Here is a 23,800-nt window from a genome sequence, read left to right as displayed (position 1 = left end):
CTGCGCGGTCCAGGCTACGGCTAAAGCTATGGGCATGATGGTGCTTCAAGAACGTGCACGATGGCTGAACCTCACCAACTTCTCTAATAGAGAGAAGGAGGACATTTTGGACATGCCAATCGTGCCTGAAGGCATTTTTGGCTCTGCCCTGGCATCAATGCAGCAACAGTGTGAGGCCAAAAAGAAAGAGGATGAAGCCCTTCATCTCTGCCTTCCCCGTAAGCCCTCACCGGCGCTGCCGGCTCGCCCGAACCTTCCTCAGGCAGCTGCCAGAGCCTCAGTTCCGGATCCCAAAGCGCCCAAAGCCTCAAGCTGTCCAACCAGCTCCTTCGGGCTCAGCGCTTCGACCAGTTTGGCCTCAGAGATCCGGCAACCAAGCCGCTTCGCCGTCGGGACAACCCACCCGACCCGGTGGTCAGCAGGTGAGGAAGAAGAAGAGGGCAGCCTGACGGAGTTCTTTCCCTCCCGACGCTGCAGCTGGCAGTTCCCCGTTCGCCAGCTCCTCCTGTTCGATGTTGCCATGGTGCCTTCTCCCCCCCTCACGGAACCCCTCCGGCAGAGTCCCCGAGCGGTCCAGGGTGGGGCCAGGACGTGCAACCGGCTGTGCTGGCTCAAAACACACGTCACAAGCACTCACAGTTTTTTACAAACATGTCACGCTCAAGGAGCATTAAAACGTTCGCTGACGCATCCAGACAAAATGTCAAGGGTGCAGCAAAAATCAATAAAAATGTTACCCATGAGCGGAACCAGGCGGGGGCGGCCCCTGGCGGACTTACCCGCCAGCCACGGGTCGTCCCCGTAAGCCTGGGCCGTCAAAGCACAAAGCCCCCGCGCATGCGCAGTGGTTGCCACGAGCACCGCTGCCCCACAACCTCTGGAGGGAGCTGCTGCTCCGTGTGTCACGGCTGTGTCACCGCTCTCCACTCACATGGAGGAATGGAAAGCGGTTTCTGCTTCACGTTGGGTGCTGAGAACTATTTCGAGAGGTTACAGGCTCCAATTCGCCTCAGTTCCTCCTCGATTCTCCGGCGTAGTGTTCTCCCACGCCCAGGGGACGTCAGCTCACATCCTTCAGGGAGAAATCTCCTCCCTGCTGGAGAAAGGAGCGATATGCATTGTGCCTCCCGATCGGTCTCAGAGCGGTTTCTACTCCAGGTACTTCCTGGTCCCGAAACGGGGAGGGACCGGGATTCGCCCGATCCTGGATCTGAGGGCCCTGAACCGATGCCTCAGAAAGTACAGATTCAAAATGCTCACGCTCTCATCCCTTTTGCGTCTGATTCACCAGAACGACTGGTTCACCTCAATCGACCTGAGGGACGCATACTTTCATATTCCCGTGTACCCTCCACACAGGAAATTTCAGAGGTTTGCCTTTCAGGGAGTGTGTTACGAATACACCGTGCTCCCATTCGGCCTCTCGCTGAGCCCGAGGGTGTTTGTCAGGTGTATGGAGGCGGCGATCTCCCCTCTGAGAGGGAGGGGCATTCGGCTGGCCACGTATTTAGACGACTGGCTCCTGCTGGCACGATCCAGAGAGGAGGCAGCGTCTAACACGCTGGTTGTGATCCCTCACTTGTGTGGTCTGGGTTTCAGAATAAACTGGCAGAAAAGCGCTTTACTCCCCTCCCAGAAAATAACCTTTCTAGGTCTGAATCTGGACTCAGGGGCGTTCACGGCCGGTGTTGAGCCATAAATCGACTCGCTGCCAAAAACTGATTAGCCACCGCGGGATCGCGCACGGTTAGGGCAATTGCATTTCTAGACGAAATTCCCCAGGATTTTGCCCTAAAACTCAGCATATCTAGCAATATGGACATTCGGAAAGCAGAGGTAACCTCTTCCGGTACTTAAACAGATGTTTATCGCGGATATTAGTTTTTCCAGTTCGGAAGTTGTTTTAAGTGTTGCTATTTGTCTTAAACGTTCACAATGAGGATATATTAATCCTTTTTGCAATATTTGCGATTGAAAGACGGATTGTGGTAAGAACTGGCTATCTTTATGCTACAGCCTTGATACAAAAAATAAATAAACAATGTAAAATTGAATGTAAACGTATAAATGGAAATAAACATTTCTCCAGCGATTTGATTTATCCCCCATTCCTTTCTTTAGTCCACTTGACATGGAGCCACGGTTAACTAGTTTGGGGCACATTTTTACTTGAAAAATAGTATTTAAACTGATCAAGCTTTGGCTTTAATGACACTGTGTAGGTTACTATCTATACATTACGTTGCTCTATTTAAAAGTAACAAGATAAAAGCACTTCAGCACATGAAATTAAGATTGTCACTTGCCAAATAGAGACTACACCCCCCTGTTTACTTATAAGAAACGCCTAAAAATATCTTTAAATTCTTTTTTGATGATTAATTGTAGACAACTAAAGTGGCATTTTACTTGCCAAAAAGTGATTAAATCACTCAGATTTTCATGGAGCCTAAAATTGACCAAATAAAGGTTTTATGTATTATCTGTTGATGTTACTGTACTCATACTGTCTACTGTATCATCAAAAACACCCCAAAAATGGCAAAAAAAAGATAATTTCCCTTGCCAAAAATTGATCACAGTGTCCTGATCACATGTAAAGGGTTAAACTTACCTAAATATTACTTTATTTATTATCTCTTGATGTTATTAGTGCCATCACAGGATGCTGGGTGTCTTTCACATTCATAAACACCCCAAAAATGGCAACAAATGATCATTTCCCTTGCCAAAAATTGATCACAGAGTCCTGGTCACGTGTAAAGGGTTAAACTTACCTAAATATTACCTTATTTATTATCTCTTGATGTTTTTAGTCCCATCACAGGATGCTGGGTCTCTTTCACATTCATAAACACCCCAAAAATGGCAACAAATGATCATTTCCCTTGCCAAAAATTGATCACAGAGTCCTGGTCACGTGTAAAGGGTTAAACTCACCTAAATATTACCTTATTTATTATCTCTTGATGTTATTAGTGCCATCACAGGATGCTGGGTGTTTTTCACATTCATAAACACCCCAAAAATGGCAACAAATGATCATTTCCCATGCCAAAAATTGATCACAGTGTCCTGGTCACGTGTAAAGGGTTAAACTCACCTAAATATTACCTTATTTATTATCTCTTGATGTTATTAGTGCCATCACAGGATGCTGGGTGTTTTTCACATTCATAAACACCCCAAAAAATGGCAACAAATGATCATTTCCCTTGCCAAAAATTGATCACAGTGTCCTGGTCACGTGTAAAGGGTTAAATTTACCTAAATATTACCTTATTTATTATCTCTTGATGTTATTAGTGCCATCACAGGATGCTGGGTGTCTTTCACATTCATAAACACCTCAAAAATGGCAACAAATAATCATTTCCCTTGCCAATAATTGATCACAGAGTCCTGGTCACCTGTAAAGGGTTACATTTACCTAAATATTACCTTATTTATTATCTCTTGATGTTATTAGTCCCATCACAGGATGCTGGGTCTCTTTCACATTCATAAACACCCCAAAAATGGCAACAAATGATCATTTCCCTTGCCAAAAATTGATCACAGAGTTCTGGTCACGTGTAAAGGGTTAAACTCACCTAAATATTACCTTATTTATTATCTCTTGATGTTATTAGTGCCATCACAGGATGCTGGGTGTTTTTCACATTCATAAACACCCCAAAAATGGCAACAAATGATCATTTCCCATGCCAAAAATTGATCACAGAGTCCTGGTCACGTGTAAAGGGTTAAATTTACCTAAATATTACTTTATTTATTATCTCTTGATGTTATTAGTCCCATCACAGGATGCTGGGTCTCTTTCACATTCATAAACACCTCAAAAATGGCAACAAATGATCATTTCCCTTGCCAAAAATTGATCACAGAGTCCTGGTCACCTGTAAAGGGTTAAATTTACCTAAATATTACTTTATTTATTATCTCTTGATGTTATTAGTGCCATCACAGGATGCTGGGTCTCTTCCACATTCATAACCACCCCAAAAATGGCAACAAATGATCATTTCCCTTGCCAAAAATTGATCACAGAGTCCTGGTCACGTGTAAAGGGTTAAATATACCTAATATTACTTTCTGTATTTTCTCTTGACGTTATTAGTGCCATCACAGGATGCTGGGTCTCTTCCACATTCATAAAAACCCCAAAAATGGCAAAAACTAACTAAATAAATAAATAAAAAATGACAGTTTCACTTTTTTGAGCTTATATATATATATATATATATATATATATATATATATATATATATATATATATATATATATATATATATATCACTTTCTTTTGTTTTTGTTATCATGGTAGGCTGAATTGTTTCAAGGCAACAAACTTTGCTCATAGCTCACTGGCCAATAGCGTTAATTAGTAGGCAAGTTGGTTAATTGCATCAACTGTCGGCGCATTTTGCAGTGCAAGATGGATGCAACCTTGCATTTTCAAATTTTGGCTTTCAAAAACGAAGGAATATATCCCCCTGGTCTTTCTCTTTCACAGAAGTCCAACTTTCGTAGAAAAGCCAAGAGTTTTGAGGTCCAAGGTATGTTTATTGCTTTCATAACCAGTTTTTCTGCTCATTACACAACCGCAAAGTCTGCTATGTTTTAATTATTATTTTTTGACCAGGTTGTAGAATGTGTAAGTTGGCTTTACGTATACTTAACAGGGTTATCTTTATGATCGGGGCACGGCAGAGCCTCCCTCGTCCGACCAAAGTGCTCGACTCGGGTCATACTCGGACCCACGACCCAGCGCGAGAAACGCAACTAATGGTTATCCTTTTGAGCTCCAGGGGGGATGTCAGAGCCTCCCTAGTCCGACAGAAGTGCTCGACTCGGGTCATACTCGGACCCACGAGCCAGGGCGAGAACCACATATTTAAAATTTTTATTGATGTCAGTTGTACTGTAGCTTATTCACTATTACTTCTAGACCCTGCAACCAACTCTAAAATAATTTTTGCCACCATTTGTTGTTAAGTATAATTTGGATCTATTTAGCATGCTACACAATGTGACAGGAATTATGGAATTATGCTACATTTCTTCATTGTCAGTCTCTGGTCCCCTCATTTCGGGAAGATACACCCCTTGTGTTGGCAATATGATTTGGTATCCTACAGGGTAGTGTTACAACATGCACTGTGCAATCAGTTATGTAAAAAAAAAATCAAAATTTAAATATTTTTGCTTGAAAAACTATGGACAACAGTGAATGAGACAATCAGTGGTTTGGTGGACTCTTCTTGTAGACAGCATGGACGTAATTTTGGGGGTGGGTGGGGGGGACATGTCCCTCCATCCTTTCCAAACTCAAGGTTTGACGCCTGCACTTTTTACCATCCAAAAACAATATTACGCTATATTAAAATGACACTGGTTGAGCTCTAGGACCAAGCGGAAACCAAATGTTTGTTTTGAAGCCTGTTTCCCTTTAGAGCATACTGTAAGGACCCCCCCCCCCCCCCCCCCCCCCCACCACCACCACCACCACCACTTCTAAAGTGAAAATTATGTCCATGGTAGACAGAATATGTAGGCCTTATGTACATGCTCCATACTAAGAATGTTTTAAAAGGTCAGTCATGAGTACAGCGTTATTTTTTTCTCCACGAAAACAAGTATGCAGTGTAAAGTATCAAATCAAGAAAAAACCTATTTATATTCCTTCATTTCGATCCATATTGTACTTTTTTTGTACGTTGTTAATCAAAAGTATTCCTGTTTTGCTCTTTAGAAAAAAACTATTTATAGACCAGTAACTTCAAGTGTATTTGTGTGATTTATCTTGAATGCTGTTCATCAAATAGTATGAAATATTTTTTCCCAGGCTCTTTCGAAGCATGCCAGATGCAACATTGATATATGTTTTAAAAATGTTATGTGAAATTTTCATATTATATATGTGATGAATGAATATAAAGTTTTATATTGTTAATTATGATTTTTATCGCCTGTCACAGATGGAGAATTGTTCTATGTTCGACATGCTGGCAAACCAAATTCCTTAAAAGCAAAAGTGTTGGTTGGCCAACAGCAAGCCAACGAAATTTTCCTTGATTGCCATGCTGCCAGCAGGGGAGCTCATTGTGGGCAAAAAAAGACCAGGGAGGCAATCTCTAAAAGGTTTTATTGGCCTGGAATGTCTGAGGACATAACATTGTGGGTCAGTGTTCAGTCACATTCTTGATGTCTTATCAGACCTATGTAAGGTTGAAATACATCTGTAAATATCAATCAACTGAAATCACATTGATTTTTAATTCATTTAAAAAAGTACGTAATTTAATGTTATCTTTAAAACTTCCTCTCAGGTGAGTCACTGTGTGGAATGCCAGGCCAGCAAAACTGTGATCAAACAAAAGGTGGAGTACACACCAATAAAAGTAAGATAGATCTATATCTCCCACTCTGCTGTCTTTATATATATATATATATATATATATATATATATATATATATATATATATATATATATATATATATATATATATATATATATATATATATATATATATATATATATATATATATATATATGTATATATTTGTATATATATATATATATATATATATATATATATTTGTATATATTTGTATATATATATATATATATTTGTATATATTTGTATATATATATATATATATATATATATATATATATATATATTTGTATATATTTGTATATATATATATATATATATTTGTATATATATATATATATATATATATATTTGTATATATATATATATATATATATATATATATATATATATATATATATATATATATATATATATATATATATATATATATATATATATTTGTATATATATATATATATATATATATATATATGTGTGTGTGTGTGTGTGTGTGTGTGTGTGTGTGTGTACTGCACTTTTCTGGACTGAGATATTTATCACAATATTGGCTAAATGACACTTGAGACTGATATCTGTATTTCTTTTTGCAAAGGTTATCAAGCCTTTTGAACTACTTGGGATGGATTTGATTGGGAAACTGAAGGCTACGTCTGGTGGATATCAGTACATATGTGTGCTGATTGATTATTACACCAAGTGGCCTCAAGCATATCCCTTGAAAAGCAAAAGTGCAGACGAAGTCACCCAGTGTCTATTAAAGTTTGTGTACCAGTTTGAAGCACCTAAAAGAATCCTTACTGATCAAGGGAAGGAGTTTGTCAATGAGGGAAGTATTGGTGCAAACCAGTTTGGCTCAAACACAAAATGTTTTTAGACATTAATTGTAGCTGTTGTCTTACACTGTATAATTTTTATTTATTGATTATAGTTTTAAAGTAATGTGTACATTTAAATTTAATTATAACAGATCAATCAAAAGTTGTGTCAAATGCTGGGCATTCGGAGAAGCCTTTGTGCTCCATACCATCCCCAGACAAATGGACTGGTGGAACGAATGAATGGCACAATACAAAGGTATATTATCTCTTTCAAATTTGTATATGTTTCTTAGCTTTAAACTGCTATCTTTGTTTGTTTGTTTTTTGGTTACAATTATCACTTGATTTTAGATCACACTTCACTCTGATTTTTGTTTTACCATTTAGATGCCTGAGTAAACTTGTGCAAAACAAACCAGAAGGGTGGGACAAGCATTTGGATGCCGTCTTATTCGGCCTCAGAACCAAGCGTCAGGTGACAATGAAACTGTCACCCTATTTTATGATGTTTGGCAGAGAAGCTAGATATCCATCTGAAATCCCTGATGACTACAGGGTGAGGTTTCATCACAAATGTATGGCATTAACTTGTTTTCATGTCATATGAAGTCTATGCACTTAATTTTTTTCATAATTTTTATTTAAAAGGTTGATAATAGTGTGGAGGACAATTTGTCCATAGAAGAGGCTACAGAAAACATCATAAAACGAGATGAAGCCATTCAAGCTGTGTTGTCCTCGAAGACAAACAAAAAAACCAAAACAAAAAGCAAAGGCAAGGTCTCCCCTATCTTTCAGGTAGGGATGACAGTGTGGCGACTCAATGTGAGGAGCCAACAGAGAAAGGGGGGAAAGTTAGATCCTAACTACCTCGGCCCCTACACAATTGTTGGGATAATTGGAAAAAGTGTGGATCTCCAGGACAGTAAAGGTATGATCACTCCCAAGATCAACATGGATCATCTTTCGCCTTTCACGGAGCAGAAACCCAAGGTACCCCGGAAGTGTAACGAGGATCCATTAATCAATCCATCTACTTCTGAGACTACCATTGGATCCCCCGCCCCCATGACAACTGCTCCACCTTCTGCTCCATCCACATCCCCCATGACAACCGCACCACCCACACCCCCTGTGACAACCGCACCGCCGTCTGCTGCGTCCAAACCCCCTGTGACAATCGCACTACCTTCTGCTTCACCCACATCCCCCATGACAACTGCTCCACCTTCTGCTCCATCCACATCCCCCATGACAACCGCACCACCCACACCCCCTGTGACAACCGCACCGCCTTCTGCTGCGTCCAAACCCCCTGTGACAATCGCACTACCTTCTGCTCCACCCACATCCCCCATGACAACTGCTCCACCTTCTGCTCCATCCACACCCCTTGTGACAACCGCACCACCCACACCCCCTGTGACAACCGCACCGCCTTCTGCTGCGTCCAAACCCCCTGTGACAATCGCACTACCTTCTGCCCCACCCACATCCCCCATGACAACTGCTCCACCTTCTGCCCCACCAACACCCCCTGTGACAACCGCACCACCTTCTGCTGCGTCCAAACCCCCTGTGACAATCGCACTACCTTCTGCTCCACACACATCCCCCATGACAACTGCTCCACGTTCTGCCCCACCAACACCCCCTGTGACAACTGCACCACCCACACCCCCTGTGACAACTGCTCCACCTTCTGCTCCATCCACACCCCTTGTGACAACCGCACCACCCACACCCCCTGTGACAACTGCACTGCCTTCTGCTGCATCCAAACCCCCTGTGACAATCGCACTACCTTCTGCTCCACCCACATCCCCCATGACAACTGCTCCACGTTCTGCTCCACCCACACCCCTTGTGACAACTGCACCACCCACACCCCCTGTGACAACTGCTCCACCTTCAGCTCCACCCACATCCCCCATGACAACCGCTCCACCTTCTGCTTCACCCACCGCTACACCCACTGCTCCTGAGACCACAGGGACTTCCACCACTTCAGTTGATCCATCCATTATTCAAAGTAAGTATAACAAGTTGAAACAAAACTGTTTTTTTTTTTTCAGTTTTGTCACACAGTGTGTTATTTACATTAGAAAACTGTACCCCCAAAATTTTTTTCCATAAATATTTTAAAAAACATGACTGACTCCATTTGTCTGAACAAAACATTTTCATGTTTGTGAGTGTTATAACTGAAAGAAAAAATTGAAAGTCAGCATAAGGGTGGTGTCATGTTAGGCACACAATGTTGTGAAATGCAAAAAAGTATAGTGTTCATATTTGTCAACACTGCTTTTGATTATGGATTGAAACTCAGACACTAAAACGTGAAAAACACAATTACTTTAAGCACCTTAATATATTATTAATTGATCAATGAAATATATAGAACCAAAGCAGTTCAAATAAGACCAGTTTAAATACTAAAGCATTTAATTTTTTTTTCTTTTTTTAGTTGTTAACGATGCATGGAAGGGGAAAAATATGTATGTGCTGTTGTCCAAGATTGGACCATATAAAATATTCTTCAGTGACATACATAACACTGGTCCACAGAAGGAACTGGAAAGTGAGGTAAGTATTCCTTTATTTTTGGGTGAACTTTAATTTCTCTGCTTTAGTAATTGAATTGTATGTGCTTTTTAATAACAGGTTATCAATTCCTACCTGACACTGCTTGTCAAAAAATTCAATGAAAAAAGTTGTGAAAGGGCCTTTGTGATTGACTCATTTGAGATGACAAAAATCTGGCAACAGAACAAGCCAAAGATGAAGAAGGTATGACTGTTTTTTTTTTATATATCTGGGAAAGTTGTAGTTTCTTTAAAAGAAACGTCAACACTCTTATTTTTTTCTGATGTTGCCTCAGATGGACCCAGGGCTTTACAAGTATCTCATTGGAGTGGTGAATAAACAACATCATTGGGTGCTTGTGGTAAAGTTTAATTGCTTAATTTACTATTTTAAAATTAAAATGTCCTTTAATCTCCTATGTACCATTACATACTGCCATGGACAAAATTGTTGGTACCCTTCAGTTAATGAAGGGAAAAAGGAAAAAAGTCACAGAAGCAACCTGAATCTGAGAAAAGTAATTTTAAATTCTATGAAATTCAACTAATAAATGTCAGACATTTTTAATAATGCTTTAGCAGAATTATTAAAACTTATTTAACTCATGAAACAGGTCTGGACAAAAATGATGGCACCTGAAACAGAAAATAATGTGACCAAAGGGACATTTTATTGAAACGCGTGTCCACTAATTAGCAATACAGTTGACTAGGGCTACAGGTAGTCACTGGGGTGCTTGGTGTTATCGTGTGGATCACACTCAACATGGACCACAGGAAGCGGAGGAAAGAGCTGTCTCAGGAAAAAGTTAAAGAAAATGATAGAGCAGCATTTATAGGTAAAGGATAAAAGACCATCTCCAAGCCGCTGGATGTTCCTCTGACTACAGTAGCATGTTATTCAGAAATTTAGGATCCATGCGACTGCAACCAACCTCCCTGGACATGGCTGCACGAGAATTGATGACAAATCAAAGAGACGAATAATAGGAATGGTAACAAAAGATCCCAGATAAACTTCTAAAATGATCCAAGCCGAACTTGAAGTTCAAGGAGCATTCGGGTTAGGTCTCACCATCTGTCGTTTTTAGATCCTAAATGGACTTAATGGGAGAGTCACCATTATTGACAACAAATCATAAAAAACAGACTGAAATTTGCCAAACGGCATGTAACAAAACCACATAGCTTCTGTAAAAACGTTCTATGGTCTATGGACAGATGAGACTAAAAGAAAACTTTTTGCCAATGCTCATCGACTCTATGTTCACAGATGGAAAAATGAAGCATATAAAAAAACAAATAAATAAAAAAACACTGTCTCTACTATAAAACATGGAGGAGGTTCTGTTGTATTCTGGTTCTGCTTTGCTGCATCAGGCTCTGGGTGTCTTTAATAAGGAAAGGGTTCAATTAAATATCCAGACTATAAACAGATTCTAGAGGTAAATGTGCTGCCAGGGTCCGAAAGCTGTTCTCAGTTACAGATTGTGGGTCTGGAAACAGGACAATGGCACAAAACACAACTAAAAACAACCAAGAATGGCTGAGAAGAAAACATTGGACTATTTTAAAGTGGCCTTCTATTAACTCTAACCTAAATCCACCTGAGCATCTTTGGAAGAAGCTAAAACTTGCCACCTTGAAAAGGCGCCCTTCAAACATGAGACACCTGAAGCAGTTTGCTGATGAGAAATGGGCCAAAATCTCTGCTAAGAGGTGCAGAAGTCTCACTGACAGGTACAGGAATCGTTTGGCTGCTGTGATTGCCTAAAAAAGTGCTGCAACAAAGTATTAAGTTAGGGGTGCCATCATTTTTGTCCAGTTCTGTTACATGAGTTTATTTTTTTAATAATTCTGTTGAAGCATTGTTGAAAAACAATGTCTGACATTTGTTAGTTGAATTTCATAGAAATTTAATTATATGTCAAATTCAGGTTGCTTCTGTGACTTTTACTTTTTCCCTGCATTGACTGAAGGGTAACAATAATTTTGTCCACATTTGTATGATCTTAATTTCACTTTATATTTTTGGGTCCAACAAAAATACAGGTCATGCTACCAGGAGAAAGGAAGAGTCTCTTCTTGGACCCTTTGGGCGAGGGCAAGCTGGACATCAGTCACTGCAGGAACATTTCCAGGTAAGGATGTTTTTATCAATATTAATTTAAATTGGAAGACCAAATGCAGTAGGGTGCATGGACACAATCAAGCTTCCTAAATGCATCTCTATTTCAGATCATTCATGAGACTCACAGGATTAAACGTTTCTCGATGGGCATGTGAAACTGTTTCTCATCCAATTCAACAAGACGTCACTTCCTGTGGTGTCTATGCTTTAAAGGTATTTCCTCTTTTGGCAAACCAAAAAGTATTACTATGAATATTAGTATTATCCTTGATAAGGTCTTGCACCGTTTCTACCACAGTGATTGCCTGACATACAAAAAATTAAAAGGAAGACGATAAAAAGGTTGTTTTAGTTTTAAACCTTTAAAAAATAAGCTGTAGATCACACATTGAATGAGTGTAACAAGAAAAAAATGTTGGTGTCAATTCAATATTGTATGTCATACAAGTTAAACTAATGTATTTGTGTAAAAAGCAAAACTTTAATTGAATGTACATGTAATCCAGTTTTTATTTACATATGAAATTCATTATTACACTGTTGCTTTACCAGTTTGCAGAGTGCATTCTCAGTGGCATTTGACAACTCACCAAAAGCAATCAATGCTATTAGAGAGCAGATTGCTGTCTGCCTCTTGGAAAACACAGGTATCTTGGTGAAATATCATGCACATGTAAAACTCCTTAAATTTATGGTCCTGAAACTGCATATATTTTTGAGTGAAACAATATTAAATACACAAGACTATTAAATTATAATTTATTATAATAATTATATAATTATAATTTATTTTTCATGTACATGCATAGATGACTTGACAGGAGTGTGTCATCTTTGTGGCATGACATACGGCGACACTCACTGGGTAACTTATCAATATTCTTAGTCATGAATAGACTTTTAAGAATATTACAATACACTGTAATAACATTGCATCTCATTGAGTTTAAGCTAAACTAATGTGATTGTTTTAAAGTATCTTAAGAATTTTTCGAACTGAATTATTTTTACTTATTTAATTTATGTACTTTTTTGTCCTCTTGTCTCCAACAGATTGGATGTGATGTGTGCCCAAGATGGTACCACCAAAAGTGCCTGAGTAAGCCACCAAAAAGAAAGAAAGAAGAATATGTCTGTGAAGCATGTCTGTAAAGACACTGTATATGGTTTGATTAAACATATTTGTACCTATTTCTGTGGTTAATTGTAAATAGTTTCTTGAAATGTTTCTCCTATTTTAACTGTAAATCCTTCTAGCTGTTATATTTATAACAAGAAACAAATATTCGGACGGAATATTTTCATGTTTATTCGAATATGATTGTGGAACACACCCAGCATCATAATAAAGAAGGTAATATTTAGGTAAATTTAACCCTTTACAGGTGACCAGGACACTGTGATCAATTTTTGGCAAGGGAAATGATCATTTGTTGCCATTTTTGAGGTGTTTATGAATGTGGAAGAGACCCAGCATCCTGTCATGGGACTAATAACATCAAGAGATAATAAATAAGGTAATATTTAGGTAAATTTAACCCTTTACAGGTGACCAGGACTCTGTGATCAATTTTTGCCATGGAAAATGATCATTTGTTGCCATTTTTGGGGTGTTTATGAATGTGAAAAACACCCAGAATCCTGTGATGGCACTAATAACATCAAGAGATAATAAATAAGGTAATATTTAGGTAAATTTAACCCTTTACACGTGACCAGGACTCTGTGATCAATTTTTGGCATGGGAAATGATCATTTGTTGCCATTTTTGGGGCGTTTATGAATGTGAAAAACACCCAGAATCCTGTGATGGGACTAATAACATCAAGAGATAATAAATAAGGTAATATTTAGGTGAGTTTAACCCGTTACACGTGACCAGGACAATGTGATCAATTTTTGGCAAGGGAAATGATCATTTGTTGCCATTTTTGGGGTGTTTATGAATGTGAAAGAGACCCAGCATCCTGTGATGGGACTAAAAACATCAAGAGATAATAAATAAGGTAATATTTAGGTGAGTTTAACCCTTTACACGTGACCAGGACTCTGTGATCAATTTTTGGCAAGGGAAATGATCATTTGTTGCCATTTTTGGGGTGTTTATGAATGTGAAAATCACCCAGCATCCTATGATGGGACTAATAACATCAAGAGATAATAAATAAGGTAATATTTAGGTGAGTTTAACCCTTTACACGTGACCAGGACTCTGTGATCAATTTTTGGCAAGGGTAATGATCATTTGTTGCCATTTTTGGGGTGTTTATGAATGTGAAAGAGACCCAGCATCCTGTGATGGGACTAATAACATCAAGAGATAATAAATAAGGTAATATTTAGGTAAATGTAACCCTTTACAGGTGACCAGGACTCTGTGATCAATTATTGGCAAGGGAAATGATCATTTGTTGCCATTTTTGGGGTGTTTATGAATGTGAAAAACACCCAGCATCCTGTGATGGCACTAATAACATCAAGAGATAATAAATAAGGTAATATTTAGGTGAGTTTAACCCTTTACACGTGACCAGGACACTGTGATCAATTTTTGGCAAGGGAATTGATAATTTGTTGCCATTTTTGGGGTGTTTATGAATGTGGAAGAGACCCAGCATCCTGTGATGGCACTAATAACATCAAGAGATAATAAATAAGGTAATATTTAGGTAAATTTAACCCTTTACAGGTGACCAGGACTCTGTGATCAATTTTTGGCAAGGGAAATGATCATTTGTTGCCATTTTTGGGGTGTTTATGAATGTGAAAGAGACCCAGCATCCTGTGATGGGACTAATAACATCAAGAGATAATAAATAAGGTAATATTTAGGTAAATGTAACCCTTTACAGGTGACCAGGACTCTGTGATCAATTATTGGCAAGGGAAATGATCATTTGTTGCCATTTTTGGGGGTGTTTATGAATGTGAAAAACACCCAGCATCCTGTGATGGCACTAATAACATCAAGAGATAATAAATAAGGTAATATTTAGGTGAGTTTAACCCTTTACACGTGACCAGGACACTGTGATCAATTTTTGGCAAGGGAATTGATAATTTGTTGCCATTTTTGGGGTGTTTATGAATGTGGAAGAGACCCAGCATCCTGTGATGGCACTAATAACATCAAGAGATAATAAATAAGGTAATATTTAGGTAAATTTAACCCTTTACAGGTGACCAGGACTCTGTGATCAATTTTTGGCATGGGAAATGATCATTTGTAGCCATTTTTGGGGTGTTTATGAATGTGGAAGAGACCCAGCATCCTGTGATGGCACTAAAAACATCAAGAGATAATAAATAAGGTAATATTTAGGTGAGTTTAACCCTTTACACGTGACCAGGACACTGTGATCAATTTTTGGCAAGGGAAATGATCATTTGTTGCCATTTTTGGGGTGTTTATGAATGTGGAAGAGACCCAGCATCCTGTGATGGCACTAAAAACATCAAGAGATAATAAATAAGGTAATATTTAGGTGAGTTTAACCCTTTACACGTGACCAGGACACTGTGATCAATTTTTGGCAAGGGGAATGATCATTTGTTGCCATTTTTGGGGTGTTTATGAATGTGGAAGAGACCCAGCATCCTGTGATGGCACTAATAACATCAAGAGATAATAAATAAGGTAATATTTAGGTAAATTTAATCCTTTACAGGTGACCAGGACTCTGTGATCAATTTTTGGCAAGGGAAATGATCATTTGTTGCCATTTTTGGGGTGTTTATGAATGTGAAAGAGACCCAGCATCCTGTGATGGGACTAATAACATCAAGAGATAATAAATAAGGTAATATTTAGGTAAATGTAACCCTTTACAGGTGACCAGGACTCTGTGATCAATTATTGGCAAGGGAAATGATCATTTGTTGCCATTTTTGAGGTGTTTATGAATGTGAAAAACACCCAGCATCCTGTGATGGGACTAATAACATCAAGAGATAATAAATAAAGTAATATTTAGGTAAATTTAACCCTTTACACGTGACCAGGACTCTGTGATCAATTTTTGGCATGGGAAATGATCATTTGTTGCCATTTTTGGGGTGTTTATGAATGTGGAAGAGACCCAGCATCCTGTGATGGCACTAAAAACATCAAGAGATAATAAATAAGGTAATATTTAGGTGAGTTTAACCCTTTACACGTGACCAGGACTCTGTGATCAATTTTTGGCAAGGGAAATTATCATTTGTTGCCATTTTTGGGGTGTTTATGAATGTGAAAAACACCCAGCATCCTGTGATGGGACTAATAACATCAAGAGATAATAAATAAGGTAATATTTAGGTGAGTTTAACCCTTTACACGTGACCAGGACTCTGTGATCAATTTTTGGCAAGGGAAATGATCATTTGTTGCCATTTTTGGGGTGTTTATGAATGTGGAAGAGACCCAGCATCCTGTGATGGCACTAATAACATCAAGAGATAATAAATAAGGTAATATTTAGGTAAATTTAACCCTTTACAGGTGACCAGGACTCTGTGATCAATTTTTGGCATGGGAAATGATCATTTGTTGCCATTTTTGGGGTGTTTATGAATGTGGAAGAGACCCAGCATCCTGTGATGGCACTAAAAACATCAAGAGATAATAAATAAGGTAATATTTAGGTGAGTTTAACCCTTTACACGTGACCAGGACTCTGTGATCAATTTTTGGCAAGGGAAATTATCATTTGTTGCCATTTTTGGGGTGTTTATGAATGTGAAAAACACCCAGCATCCTGTGATGGGACTAATAACATCAAGAGATAATAAATAAGGTAATATTTAGGTGAGTTTAACCCTTTACACGTGACCAGGACTCTGTGATCAATTTTTGGCAAGGGAAATGATCATTTGTTGCCATTTTTGGGGTGTTTATGAATGTGAAAGAGACCCAGCATCCTGTGATGGGACTAAAAACATCAAGAGATAATAAATAAGGTAATGCAAATAGAAAAAATGCTGGAAGTGCTGCAGGGGTGTGAGAAATCTTATCTGGTGCTCTCACTGGTGCTCTTCAGCCAAGGGATCCACATAAATGTTGGCAAAAGGAGATCTGAGGCACTCAGGAGGTACACAAATAAAAAGCCTTTATTAGTACATGGCTTAAATTGTTAAAAACATCAATGCCAACGCGTTTCAGCCCACAGGGCCTTCATCAGGGCTCAAAATGGTTGTATACTCACTCACCCCCATGTTAAAAAGGCCAATCAATGACACCTGCCAAAGCTGGGCAGGTAGACTGCATTCTGATTGGATGGCCAGTACAACACAAAAACTTTTTACATCTAAACAATCCTATTGTAAGGATGAATACTTACAAATATGAAATTTAACTTCTAGAATTTGAGAAAAAATTATAAATATGGTACACAAATTGTAAGAAAACATGAGATTATAAATAAGGAGCTAAATCTAATTCTCCATTAAGACCTGGGAAATTAGTAGCTTTTAGTGTGTAAATCCAAAAAGATTCTCTTTGCAAGAGTTTTTTAAGCCTATCTCCTCCTCTAATTGAATTTTTTATATGTTCAATCCCTGTGATTTTAAGAGAGTTACAGCTTCCATGATTTGTGTCTTTATAATGCACTGCCATAGGATATAGATGATTACCAGATCTGATTGCTTGTTTGTGCTCTGCAAGTCTTGCTTTTAACTTGCGTTTAGTTCTTCCAATATAGAAGCAACCACACGGGCATTCTAGTCTGTAGACCACGAACGAAGTATTACAGTTGATGAATGTATTAATGTAAAAAGTACGTCCTGTGAAAACATCAGCAAAACAGTTAGTGTTAGTCATGTTGTCACAGTGAACACAATTTCCACATTTATAGTTGCCTTTTCGAGTTGATAACCAGGTTTTTTGTTGCTGTGGAGGAAGGTGACTTTGAACAAGTTGATCATTTAATGTTGGGGCTCGTCTGAAGCTGATAGTAGGAGTATCTGGGAGAGCTTCCCTAAGAACACTGTCAATTTTCAGTATGTCCCAGTTTTTTGTAATTATTTTTTTGATCTTGTGGGCTTGATCACTGAATTGGGTCACAAAATAAACACCATCTGATCTTTGTTGGTTCTTCTCTTTAGGTACCAATAGCTGTTCTCTTGGCAGGCTTTTAGTCTTATTATACGCTTTGAGTATCGTTCTTTGCTGGTATCCTCTTGTTGTAAAGCTCTGGCCCATAACTGTAGCATTTCTTTCAAATTCTTCTACTGTGTCACAAATACGTCTAAGTCTTTGAAACTGACCAGTGGGAATGTTGTTTATTAACCATGATGGATGGAAACTGTCTGCTCTGAGGATTGTATTACGGTCAGTAGGTTTTCTAAAAATAGAAGTGTGTAAATCTCCATTATCAGATTTTGAGATTTTTATATCTAGGAAATTAATTTCTGATGAGGAGAAGTCTAGGCTGAGTTTCAAACTTTTGTTAGTTTTGTTAAGATATGAATGGAATTGAAATAGTTCTGATTCTGAACCAGACCACAGCAGAATAATGTCGTCAATGTATCTTCCCCACCACATCATCTTATCAGCATAGACATTACGATCAGAGTATACATATGTTTCTTCCCAAAGTCCCATAAAAAGATTAGAGTAATTGGGTGCAAAGCATGCTCCCATTGCTGTACCTTTTTTCTGTCTAAAAAATTGGTTCTGAAACAGAAACACATTGTTACATAGAGTCCACTTCGCCAGCTGAAGGATGAAAGAAGAAGGAGGCATATCTTCTGAATGTCTTTGGTCCAGGTAATAGGTTAGTGCTTCTAGTCCTTCTGTGTGGTCAATGTTAGTGTATAGCGCCTCCACATCCATAGTAACAAGAAGTCCAGGTCCTATGTTCCTTATATCATTCAGTTTGTTCAGTACTTGAGTAGTGTCTTGAACAAAAGAGGGCAGTTCAGAAACAAATGTTTTAATGAAAAAATCTACAAACTGTGAGGCTGGTTCTGTGATTGATTCATTGCCACTAATTATTGGTCTGCCTGGTGGATTCTCCAAGTTCTTATGGATTTTAGGGAGCATGTAGAAGGAAGGAATTCTTGGGTGCTCATTCAGTAGAAAGTCATGTTCTTTTTGTGAGATCCATTGTTCATTTTTAGCGTGTAAAAGCATCTCCTTAAGTTCAGTCTTTATTTGCTCTGTTGGATTCATTTGAATGTGTTCATAGTATTCACTGTTATCCAACTGTTTCTTAGCTTCTGTGACATATTGGTCTCTGCCCCACACAACTACCGCTCCTCCTTTATCAGCTCTCTTGATGATAATGTCTTCATTAGCTGATAACCTCTTAATTGCATCTCTTTCTTTGTTTGTGAGATTATGCTTCGTTTTATTTTTAGATGCAAAGAGTTGATCAACTTCTTGTGTAACTTTTTTGTAGAAGACATTCAGAGTCTGATTACATATGTTGGGTATAAAGGTGGACTTGGGTCTGAATGGGGTTCTCCCACCATCTTGCTGTATATGGTCTCGAGAAGCTGCTTGACTTGGATTCGTATGGTACCAGACTTTCAGCTGAAGATTACGGTGAAACTTGAACAAATCTATTTTGGTCTGGAATTCTTTAGCCGTGTTCTTAGGAGCAAACGTGAGACCTTTTGATAAAACAGAGATCTGACAGGTTGAAAGAGGAACCCCTGAAATGTTAATTACTTGTTGATCTTCATCTTGTCTCTGCTTCTGGTATGTCGACTGTAACTTGTGAATCCTTGATGACTTGCTTCTCCCTCTTCTTGTCTTACGTTTTTTTGTCTCTGCTTGTTTCTTTGGGATCTGGTGCCTAAAAAAGTAGATGGTGAGGATTCTAATGTCTCCGGGTGATCCTCATCACTGCTAGGCAGTTGGAAGGAAACAGTTCTTCTTCGTTGTGACTGAGTTTGAAAGCTTTGTCTTTGTTTCCACATGTAAACTTTATTATCTTTGTAGTCTGATACGTCTCTATTGAATTTCCTCAGCTTTTCTTGTTTAACTTCCCTTTGTAATTTTTCTAAATCCATTTGCAGTTCTTTTTCAAAAGGGATTTGTTGTGTTTTGAAATTAGTAGAGATTTCTTCTTTCAAAGTGGCAATTTCATTTTGAATTTGAGTTTTCTGTTTTTTTGCCTCTTGTATTAGGAGAAGCATGAGATCTAGGGAGCATTTATTGAGTATGGCCTCCCATTTCCCTTTGAAGTCTGAATCTTCTGTTCCAAATGATGGAAATTTTTTAATTCTCAGTCCTCTTGGTATCATTTTCTCTCTCCAGTAATCAGACAATGTAGTCATATGTAGTTGTAATTTCAAATCTTTTTCAGAGAGTCTTTTAACTTCAGAGAGTAGTTTTTTAGCATCTGTAGTTATTGCAGAGCTCTGGTCAAATAGGGTATCAGAAATGATAATGCTCTCACCTTCTTCTTTTGAATATGAGAAGTATCCAGTAGCCATTTTTGGATGAGAAGAAGGTAAGTCCCCAACGTTGAAAAAACGGAGCTACTTCAGCCAAGAACAATCCCTTGATGTCCTTAAGAAATGCAAATAGAAAAAATGCTGGAAGTGCTGCAGGGGTGTGAGAAATCTTATCTGGTGCTCTCACTGGTGCTCTTCAGCCAAGGGATCCACATAAATGTTGGCAAAAGGAGATCTGAGGCACTCAGGAGGTACACAAATAAAAAGCCTTTATTAGTACATGGCTTAAATTGTTAAAAACATCAATGCCAACGCGTTTCAGCCCACAGGGCCTTCATCAGGGCTCAAAATGGTTGTATACTCACTCACCCCCATGTTAAAAAGGCCAATCAATGACACCTGCCAAAGCTGGGCAGGTAGACTGCATTCTGATTGGATGGCCAGTACAACACAAAAACTTTTTACATCTAAACAATCCTATTGTAAGGATGAATACTTACAAATATGAAATTTAACTTCTAGAATTTGAGAAAAAATTATAAATATGGTACACAAATTGTAAGAAAACATGAGATTATAAATAAGGAGCTAAATCTAATTCTCCATTAAGACCTGGGGAAATTAGTAGCTTTTAGTGTGTAAATCCAAAAAGATTCTCTTTGCAAGAGTTTTTTAAGCCTATCTCCTCCTCTAATTGAATTTTTTATATGTTCAATCCCTGTGATTTTAAGAGAGTTACAGCTTCCATGATTTGTGTCTTTATAATGCACTGCCATAGGATATAGAGGATTACCAGATCTGATTGCTTGTTTGTGCTCTGCAAGTCTTGCTTTTAACTTGCGTTTAGTTCTTCCAATATAGAAGCAACCACACGGGCATTCTAGTCTGTAGACCACGAACGAAGTATTACAGTTGATGAATGTATTAATGTAAAAAGTACGTCCTGTGAAAACATCAGCAAAACAGTTAGTGTTAGTCATGTTGTCACAGTGAACACAATTTCCACATTTATAGTTGCCTTTTCGAGTTGATAACCAGGTTTTTTGTTGCTGTGGAGGAAGGTGACTTTGAACAAGTTGATCATTTAATGTTGGGGCTCGTCTGAAGCTGATAGTAGGAGTATCTGGGAGAGCTTCCCTAAGAACACTGTCACTTTTCAGTATGTCCCAGTTTTTTGTAATTATTTTTTGATCTTGTGGGCTTGATCACTGAATTGGGTCACAAAATAAACACCATCTGATCTTTGTTGGTTCTTCTCTTAATAACATCAAGAGATAATAAATAAGGTAATATTTAGGTGAGTTTAACCCTTTACACGTGACCAGGACTCTGTGATCAATTTTTGGCAAGGGAAATGATCATTTGTTGCCATTTTTGAGGTGTTTATGAATGTGAAAAACACCCAGCATCCTGTGATGGGACTAATAACATCAAGAGATAATAAATAAGGTAATATTTAGGTGAGTTTAACCCTTTACACGTGACCAGGACTCTGTGATCAATTTTTGGCAAGGGAAATGATCATTTGTTGCCATTTTTGAGGTGTTTATGAATGTGAAAAACACCCAGCATCCTGTGATGGCACTAATAACATCAAGAGATAATAAATAAGGTAATATTTAGGTGAGTTTAACCCTTTACACGTGACCAGGACTCTGTGATCAATTTTTGGCAAGGGAAATGATCATTTGTTGCCATTTTTGGGGTGTTTATGAATGTGAAAGACACCCAGCATCCTGTGATGGCACTAATAACATCAAGAGATAATAAATAAAGTAATATTTAGGTAAGTTTAACCCTTTACATGTGATCAGGACACTGTGATCAATTTTGGCAAGGGAAATTATCTTTTTTTTTAGCCATTTTTGGGGTGTTTATGATGATACAGTAGACAGTATGAGTACAGTAACATCAACAGATAATACATAAAACCTTTATTTGGTCAATTTTAGGCTCCATGAAAATCTGAGTGATTTAATCACTTTTTGGCAAGTAAAATGCCACTTTAGTTGTCTACAATTAATCATCAAAAAAGAATTTAAAGATATTTTTAGGCGTTTCTTATAAGTAAACAGGAGGGTGTAGTCTCTATTTGGCAAGTGACAATCTTAATTTCATGTGCTGAAGTGCTTTTATCTTGTTACTTTTAAATAGAGCAACGTAATGTATAGATAGTAACCTACACAGTGTCATTAAAGCCAAAGCTTGATCAGTTTAAATACTATTTTTCAAGTAAAAATGTGCCCCAAACTAGTTAACCGTGGCTCCATGTCAAGTGGACTAAAGAAAGGAAGGGGGGATAAATCAAATCGCTGGAGAAATGTTTATTTCCATTTATACAACGTTTACATTCAATTTTACATTGTTTATTTATTTTTTGTATCAAGGCTGTAGCATAAAGATAGCCAGTTCTTACCACAATCCGTCTTTCAATCGCAAATATTGCAAAAAGGATTAATATATCCTCATGGTGAACGTTTAAGACAAATAGCAACACTTAAAACAACTTCCGAACTGGAAAAACTAATATCCGCGATAAACATCTGTTTAAGTACCGGAAGAGGTTACCTCTGCTTTCCGAATGTCCATATTGCTAGAAATGCTGAGTTTTAGGGCGAAATCCTGGGGAATTTCGTCTAGAAATGCAATTGCCCTAACCGTGCGCGATCCCGCGGTGGCTAATCAGTTTTTGGCAGCGAGTCGATTTATGGCACAACACCGGTCTCTCGACACCGCGCGTGAACGCGCTCTCGCTCTGCCTGGCGCGCTTCCGCCTACACAGTTCGGTGCGGTTTGCGTTATGCCTCAGGCTTGTGGGTCTCATGGCGTCGGCTATATCAGTGGTACCACTCAGCCGTCTACACATGAGAGATTTTCAACGCTGGGTGGCTTCTCTGGGTCTCTCTCCAGTGTGCCACAGAGCGCGCAGGGTGACGGTCTCTGCAGCGTGCGTCGCGGCGCTCCGCTGTTGGCGTCACCCCTCCCTCTTGGCACAGGGGGTGCCTTTGGGGTTGGCTCTCGTGAGGAAAGTGGTCACGACAGATGCGAGCCTGTCAGGTTGGGGGGGCTCCTGGATGGTCGCTCTGTCAGGGGTGTGTGGAGCAGAGAGCTCTGGGGCAGGGGCAGATTTAGGACTGAAGAAGATCCGTGGCTTAACACACGCGCGCGCGCACGCACGCAGACGTGACACGCACTAGTCAACATCATATATATTTGTCTTGTACCACATCATTTTAATCTGAAGCTACATATTAAGCATATTCAGGGCAGAGTATTGTTCCTGTTAGTGTTTAGTGTGAGATGATAGTAAATATTCCCTTTCTTTCTCCATCAACTTTACCTGATAGTAAGCTAACTTTAGGCAAACCAGCAGCACAACAAATATTTTCAAATAAGACTCACAAACCTGAGTCAACACCAGTCTCATCAAAGCTGGGGTTCTGTTGTTGTACTTTTGGTCTAAAAAAACGTCCTTAT

The 23,800-nt window shown here is 38.7% G+C and overlaps 1 long non-coding RNA gene across 1 annotated transcript; it reads left to right on the top strand.

The window, feature by feature from the left end:
• Positions 1-9,695: 9,695 nt before the first annotated feature.
• Positions 9,696-10,306, top strand: LOC139071166 (uncharacterized). The gene is made up of 3 exons (XR_011521288.1): positions 9,696-9,808; positions 9,887-10,012; positions 10,104-10,306. It is a non-coding gene; the product is annotated as an uncharacterized lncRNA (long non-coding RNA).
• The last annotated feature ends 13,494 nt before the right edge of the window (positions 10,307-23,800 follow it).

The sequence above is a fragment of the Nothobranchius furzeri genome, chromosome 1 (assembly GCF_043380555.1).
Source record: "Nothobranchius furzeri strain GRZ-AD chromosome 1, NfurGRZ-RIMD1, whole genome shotgun sequence".
In the NCBI taxonomy this organism is placed as follows: domain Eukaryota; kingdom Metazoa; phylum Chordata; class Actinopteri; order Cyprinodontiformes; family Nothobranchiidae; genus Nothobranchius; species Nothobranchius furzeri.
Note: the sequence above shows the minus strand (reverse complement) of the source record. Positions and strands in the feature narration are given on the sequence as shown.